The sequence below is a fragment of the Vombatus ursinus genome, unplaced genomic scaffold, assembly GCF_900497805.2.
Source record: "Vombatus ursinus unplaced genomic scaffold, bare-nosed wombat genome assembly UNPS02012156.1, whole genome shotgun sequence".
NCBI lineage: Eukaryota > Metazoa > Chordata > Mammalia > Diprotodontia > Vombatidae > Vombatus > Vombatus ursinus.
This window is the reverse complement of record NW_020951934.1, coordinates 276,234-284,054: the sequence shown is the minus strand read 5'-3', so window position 1 is coordinate 284,054 and position 7,821 is coordinate 276,234.

Genomic DNA, 7,821 nt, shown 5'->3' with positions numbered 1-7,821 from the left:
CATTAGAAGATATAGTTTAAAAACATGTTAACCTGATTTGAAACTACGGTATCAGGTGGGTGGACCTTGTTAGTGTCAGGGGCAATGGTCATGTCCCAAGTATCAATGTTGCCCATATTGAGGTCCTGGAAAGCATCCTTAAAGACAAGGTATTTGATGTAACCATGAAAGTCACCAAATCTCTCAAGTTTGATGTTCAACTCCTTGGTATTTTCAGCCTTGAGAACCACTCATGTTTGGGATTCTCAGAAGTTGTCTTTCAATGGCCCTTCAGATATCGATGGCCTTTCAGATGAAGGCATCAATGGAAGTCTAAAGAGATGGCCCAGGGAAATAACAATGGCTGTGTTTCTGTCTCCTGCTATTCTGCCAATCTCATGGGCATTATATTCAACCTCCTTCATTCAGAAGGAATGGTGAGTGACAAATGGGTGTCCATGTTTTTCCACTAAATTCAAATGTCTGTTCACATCTTCAAGTACATGTTTTTTAAACAGTACATTTCCTTGATGATCAAAATATTTCAAGGGAATCAACATATATTTGAGGTAAAGAAAAGATCTTTATAATTTCCAATGCATGCCCAACTGATACCTTCCACCCCCAAATCTCTACTAGTTAGAGTAGATCATTTATACAGACAAATGAAAACCAAACAAAAGGTTAGCTAGTTCAGTAACAGATATGAAATGAAAAAAAAATCATAGAATCATGAATTTTAAAGCTGGAAGATACAGTAGATAAAATTTAGCCCAAAGCTCTCTATATCATGAGGAAGTATATTTATAAACTACATAAATGTTTGTCAATACACATACACAAATACATATGTATATATATACATTTTTCAGAACTATGAATTTTTTGGTAAAGAGAATATATAATGAGGAAACTTCCACTACTATTAAAGGTCAGCTCTTTCCCTGCAAATTATATTTTTAAAGAGCTACCTGAAGATGGGGCAGCTAGGCGGCACAACGGATAGAGCACCAGCCAGTCAGGAGGACCTGAGTTCAAATCCGGCCTCAGACCAAACACTTGATACTTACTAGCTGTGTGACTCTGGGTAAGTCACTTAACCCCAATTGCCTAAAAAAAAAAAGTTACCTGAAGAGTCACCTGAGTGACGAGTCAACTGACTTGCCTAGTTACATAGCCAATAGATGTCAGAGGCAGGACCTTAACCCAGATTTTCTTGATTCTAAAATGAACTCTATCCAATATCCTAGGCTACTTCACTTTACAAACTTTAATAACCCCTAAATTCAAAAATAAATAAAGTCACAGAAAATAAAAAGCACAGAAATCTAATTTTCTTTAAAACACATGCATTTCAACTTCAATTTTAATACTAACAAAATAGGGGCAAGTCCAAGGGATTGTCTGGCATTGCCTGTCTGCCTGTATTTCTCAAATCCATTACATTAATAGAAAAGAAAGACATACTTTTCACATGCTTAGAGAAATAGTCTATCCACTGGCACAGAGTGGAATCTCCCATGAGGTAAATAAGCTTTCTTTCAAAACAATTATTGATTGTAGTCACAGTATTTAACTGAACCACTTTATAAAATATTGGAGTCCACCTCCCTTGCAAAGCATAACCACTGGGAACAGGTGTCTTCATTCCAATCTGAGATTTCTTTTTCACCACTTTATCACTTGATAAAAGAAATTTCTGCTATAAGTGATTGTATCAGTGCATACTATTTCTATGTTACAAGTACTAATATATTCAATTATATTGGCTCAACACTGAAAAATGGAATTCTAGGAACCACCTCTAGAACATTCATGTAAAGTATAGCCAAAAGGATTGGCAAAACGGCCTCTCAAGCTACCTTTAGGCTTTCCCAAGACTCCTATGATTAGTATCCTTCCTATTAAGATGATGCCTATAACCTTCTACAACAGCATGTGTTTTGGGTTTGGTTTTTTGTTTGTTTGTTTGTTTTCCTTCTTTTTTAATAGTATTTTTTCTCAATCATGTGTGAAGACAATTTTTAGCATTCGTTTTTACAAGATTTTTAGTTCCTATTTTTTCTCCCTCCTTTCCTCTCCTCCCCTATCCTCTTCCGAAAATGGCAGGCAATTTGATATAGGTTATATCGTGTAAAACATAGTTCCATATTAGTCACAATTGTGAAAGAAGAAACAGATCAAAAGGGGAAAAATATGAAAAAGAATAAAATGAAAAAATACACTTTGATCTGCATTCAGAGTTCATCATTTCTTTATCTTGATGTGGATAGATTTTTTTTCTTCATGAGTCCTTTGCACTTGTCTTGATCATTGTGTTGCTGAGAAGAGCCAACTCATTCATAGTTTTTCATCACACGATGCTGCCGATATTGCCTACAATGTTTGCCTGGTTCTGCTCCTTTCACTTTGCATCAGTTTGTGCAAGCCTTCCCAGGTTTTTCTGAAATCTGCTCATTCATCATTTCTTATTGCACAATTTTATACCATTACATTCATATGCCACAGCTTCTTCATCCATACCCCAATCGATAGGCATCCCCTCAATTTCCAATATTTTGCCACCACAAAAAGGACTGCTATAAATATTCTTTGCACATGTAAGTCCTTTTCCCTTTTTTATGATATCTTTGGGATACAGACCTAGTAGTAGTATTGCTGGGTCAAAGGGTACACACAGTTTGATTGCCCTTTGGGCATAGATGCAAGCTGCTCTCCAGAATGATTGGATCTGTTCACAACTCCACCAACAATGGATTAGTGCCCCAATTTTCCAACATCCTCTCCAATATTTACCATTTTCCTTTTTTCTCATATTAGCCAATCTGGTATGTGTGAGGTGGTACCTCAGAGTTGTTTTGATTTATATTTCTCTAATCAAAAGTGATTCATATGTCTATAGATAGCTTTGATTTCTTTGTCTGAAAAATGCCTGTTCATATCCTCTAACCATTTATCAACTGGGGAATAACTTATATTCTTGTAAATTTGACTCAGTTGTCCATATATTTGATAAATAAGGCCTTTATCAGAGACACTTGTTGTAAAGATTGTTTCCCAGCTTTCTGCTTTCCTTCTAATTGTGGTTGCATTGGTTTTGTTTGTACAAAAGCTTTTTAATTTAATATAATCAAAATTGTCTATTTTAGATTTCATAATGCTCTCTATCTCTTGTTGGGTCATGAATTCTTCCCTTACTCGTAAATCTGACAGGTAGACTATTCTAATTTGCTTATGGTATCACCCTTTATGTCTAAATCATGCACCCATTTTGACCTTATCTTGGTATATGGTGTGAAATATTGGTCTATAACTAGTTTATATTTTATTGTTTTCCAGTTTTCCCAGACCCCAAAAGGCTGCGGTCTTTCAGTTTATCAAACAATAGCTTATTATGGTCATTGACTACTGCATCTTGTGTACCTAATTTATTCTACCAATCCACCACTCTATTTCTTAGCCAGTACCAGAAAGTTTTGATGATTATTGCTTTATAATATAGTTTGAAATCTGGTATTACTAGGCCACCCTTCTTTGTATTTTTTTTTCATTAATTCCCTTGATATTCTTGACCTTTTGTCCTTCCAGATGAATTTTGTTGTTATTTTTTTCTAGCTCTCTCAAATAATTTTTTGGTAGTTTGATTGGTATGGCACTGAATAAGTAAGTTGGTTTAGGCAGAATTGTCCTTTTTATTATATTGGCTCGGCCTACCCATGAGCAATTGATATTTTCCCAATTGTTTAGATCTGACTTTATTTGTGTGAAAAGTGTTTTGTAATTGTGTTCATGTAGTTGCTGGGTTTGTTTTGGTAGGTAGACTCCTAAGTATTTTATATTGTTTACAGTTATTTTAAATGGAGTTTCTCTTTCTGTCTCTTGTTTCTGGGCTTTATGGGTCATATAAAGAAATTCTGATGATTTATGTGGTTTTGTCTTATATCCTGCAACTTTGCTAAAGTTGTTAATTATTTCAGGTAATGTTTTTAGTTGATGCTCTAGAGTTCTCTGAGTATATCATCATATCATCTGCAAAGAATGATAGTTTTCTTTCCTCATTGCCTATTCTAATTCCTTTTATTTCATTTTCTTCTCTTATTGCTATAGCTAACATTTCTAGTACCATATTGAATAATAGTGGTGATAATGGGCATTCTTGCTTCACTTCTGATCTTATTGGGAAGACTTCTAGCTTATCACCATTATAGCAAATTCTCACTGATGGGTTTAGATATATTGCTTATCATTTTAAGTAACATTCTTTTTATTCCTATGCTTTCCATTGTTTTTAATAGGAATGGGTGCTGTATTTTGTCAAAAGCTTTTTTTAGCATCTATTGAGATAATCATATGATTTCTGTTGGTTTTGTTATTGATATGGTCAATTATATTGATAGCTTTCCCAATATTGAACCAGCCCTGCATTCCTTGTATAAATCCCATTTGGTTATAGTTGATGATTCTCTTGATATATTGCTGCAATCTCCTTGCTAGTGTTTTATTTAAAAATTTTGCATCAATATACATTAGGGAATAGTCTATAATTCTCTTTCTCTGTTTTAGCTCTTCCTGGTTTAGGTATCAGCACCATGTTTGTGTCATCAAGGGAATTTGGTAAGACTCTTTGCCTATTTTTCCAAATGGTTTATATAGTATTGTAATTAATTGTTTTTTGAATGTTTGGTAGAATTCACTTGTGAACCCATCTGTCCCTGGGGATTTTTTCTTAGAGAGTTCATGAACGCCTTGTTCAATTTATTTTTCTAAGATGGGGTTATTTAGGCATTATATTTCCTGATCTGTTAATCTGGGTAATTTATATTTTTATAAATATTCATCATTTTTGCTCAGATTGTCAGACTTATTGACATCCAATTGGGCAAAATGTTTTCTAGTGATTGCTTTATTTTCTTCTTCATTGGTGGTGATTTTACCCTTTTCATTTTTGATATTAGATATTTGGTTTTCTTCTTTTTTTTCTTAAGATCAAATTAAACAATGACTTATCTATCTTATTGTTGTTGGGTTGTTTTTTTTTTCATAAAACCAGGCCTCAGACTTATTTATTAGCTCAATAGTTTGTTTTTGGTTCTTGGTTTTGGTTTTTTGTTTTTTTTTTTACTTTTGATCTTGTTAATTTCACCTTTGATTTTCAGAATTTCCAATTTGGCACTCAATTGGGGATTTTTAATTTGTTCTTTTTCTAGTCTTTTTTAGTTGCGTGACTAATTCATTGATCTGTTCTTTTTCTATTTTGTTGATGTAAGACATTAGAGAAATAAATTTTCTTTTAAGTACTGCTTTGGCTGCATCCCATAATTTTTGTTTTGGTATTTTGTTTTATTTTGGTATTTGTTTTTTGGTATGTTGTCTCATTGTTGGCATTATCTTTAATGAAATTATGTATTGTTTCTATGATTTCTTCTTAGACCCACTTATTCTTTAGGATTAGATTATTTAGTTTCCAATTAATTTTTAATTTATCTTCCCACTACCCTTTGTTGAATGAAAATTTTATTTCATTATGATCTGAAAAGAATACATTTGATATTTCTACCTTCCTACATTTGATTTTGAGGTTTTTATGTCCTAATACATGATCAGTCTTTGTGTAGGTGCCATGTGCTACTGAGAAAAAAGATATATTCCTTTCTGTTCTCATTCAGTTTTCTCCAAAGATCTGTAACATCTAACTTTTCTAATATTCTATTTACCTCCTTAGTTTCTTTCTTGTTTGCTTTTTGGTTGGATTTATCAAGTTCTGAGAGGGGGTAGTTGAGGTCCTCCACTAGTATAGCTTTGCTGTCTGTTTCTTCTGGTAACTCACTTAACTTCTCCTTTGAGCTTGAAATCCTTCTATTTCATTAAATGAACATTTTTCCCCATGATATATTATGCTTAATTTTGCTGGCTTAGTAATTCTTGGTTGTAGTTTGCCTTCCAGAGTATCATGTACCATGACCTCTGATCTTTTAATGTTGCAGCATTAAGTCCTGTGTAATCCTGATTGTGGATTCCCAATATTTGAGTTGTTTCTTTCTGGCCACTTGTAGTATTTTTTCCTTGACCTGATAGTTCTGAAATTTGACTGTAATGTTCCTTGGAATTTTTATTTTGGGATCTCGTTCCAGAGGTGATCAATGGGTCCTTTCAATGCCTGATTTGCCTTCTGATTCCAGGACATCAGGGCAGTCTTTCTTGATAATTTTTTGAAAGATGCTGTCCAAGTCTTCCTTTTGATTATGGCTTTCAGGTAGTCCAGTGATTCTGACATTGTCTCTCCTGTACCTGTTTTCCAGGTCAGTTGTTTTTCCCATGAAACATCTTATATTTTCTTAAATTTTTTTCATTCTTTGAATTTGTTTGATTGATTTTTGATTTCTCATAGAGTCATTAGCTTCCACTTGCCCACTTCTAACTCTTAAGGAGTTGTTTTCTTCAACTAGCTGTTGTACTTTCTTTTCTATTTGGCCAGTTGTACTTTTTAAGGAGTTGTTTTATTTTTCTGAGGTGTTGTTTTTTTATAATTCTCTTGCATCACTCTCATTTCTTTTCCCAATTTTCCTTCTACCTCTCTTATATGATTTTTAAGCTCCTTTTTGAGCTCTTCCATGAGTTCTTTCTAGGCTTGAGACCTCTTCCCACTTTTCTTTGAGGTTTTGCCCAGAGGTGTTTTGACACTGTTGTCCTCTTCTGAGTTTGTGTCTTGGTCTTCCCTGTCACCATAATAACTTTCTATGGTCAGATTCTTTTTGTTGTTGTTTGCTCATTTTTTTTGGCCTTTTTTCTTTTCTTTTAAATTTGAGCTTTGCTCTCAGGTTGAAGGGGCAGTGACTCAGGCTTATTCTGTCAGGGGCTGCAGGCCCTGGCTGTTTACCTGGTGCTGCACAGATGTTACCCTGAGGCCCACAAGGGACCCTCATGTTTGGTATTGTGCTGAGGAGGTGGGATGGGGGGTGGCTGGCACTGCTGGAGGCCATGCAGGTCTTGCAGGTTATTCAGTCCTAAGCCAGGGTCCTAGTGCTAGTGTCTGGCATGTGCTGAGGCTGGTGGGGTGTTTCTGTGTTTCCCTTGGGATACACTGAAACACATGGAGGTCTAACTGCTGGAGGTTGCCTGTTTGCCCCAGGACTATGCTGAAACATGGGGCAGTTCTCAGAGCTGGAATCTTTCCTTTCCCCTGGATATGCTAAGGCACATGGTGGGGGGAGGGTCCTGGTTTTGTCATTTGCCTACTCCACCACGCTGGGGCTCAGGACCTAGTATTAGTTTGCTGGGATGCTTCCTGTCCTAGACTGTGCTCCCCTTTTACCCAAGTGAGACAGACCTTTCCTATTGATCTTCCAAGTTTCTTGGCCTCAAATATTGTTTCACCCCATCTTTTTGCTAGTTCTGCTGTTCAAGATTTATTTTGGGGTGCTATTTTATGGTTGTTTGGAGGTGAATGTAGGTGAGTTATAGCAATTTACTGCTTACTGCACCATCTTGACTCCTGGAAGTCTGACAGCATGTGTTTTTAGTTGTCTATTTGGTACTGGGAATGTATGTGTTCTGTCCTCTCCTAAACTTCACCTGGCACTCTTTGTGACCCAAGCTATACATCTACCAAGCAGGTGGCTTGTGGGAGAAGTGCTGACTGCAACTCTGGAATAAACCAAAAGGATGGAATTCCTGATTGTGGCCTCAGTAGAACTATGTTCCAATCAATTGAGCTAACCACAGATACTAACTGAAGGTTAATGTAACAGGAGGTCTGAATCTTGGCCACACCCATAAAGCCAAAGACAGTTGGAGGAACTAAGGAGAATTTGTCATACCTCTCAGCCATCTGGAACTGGAGCT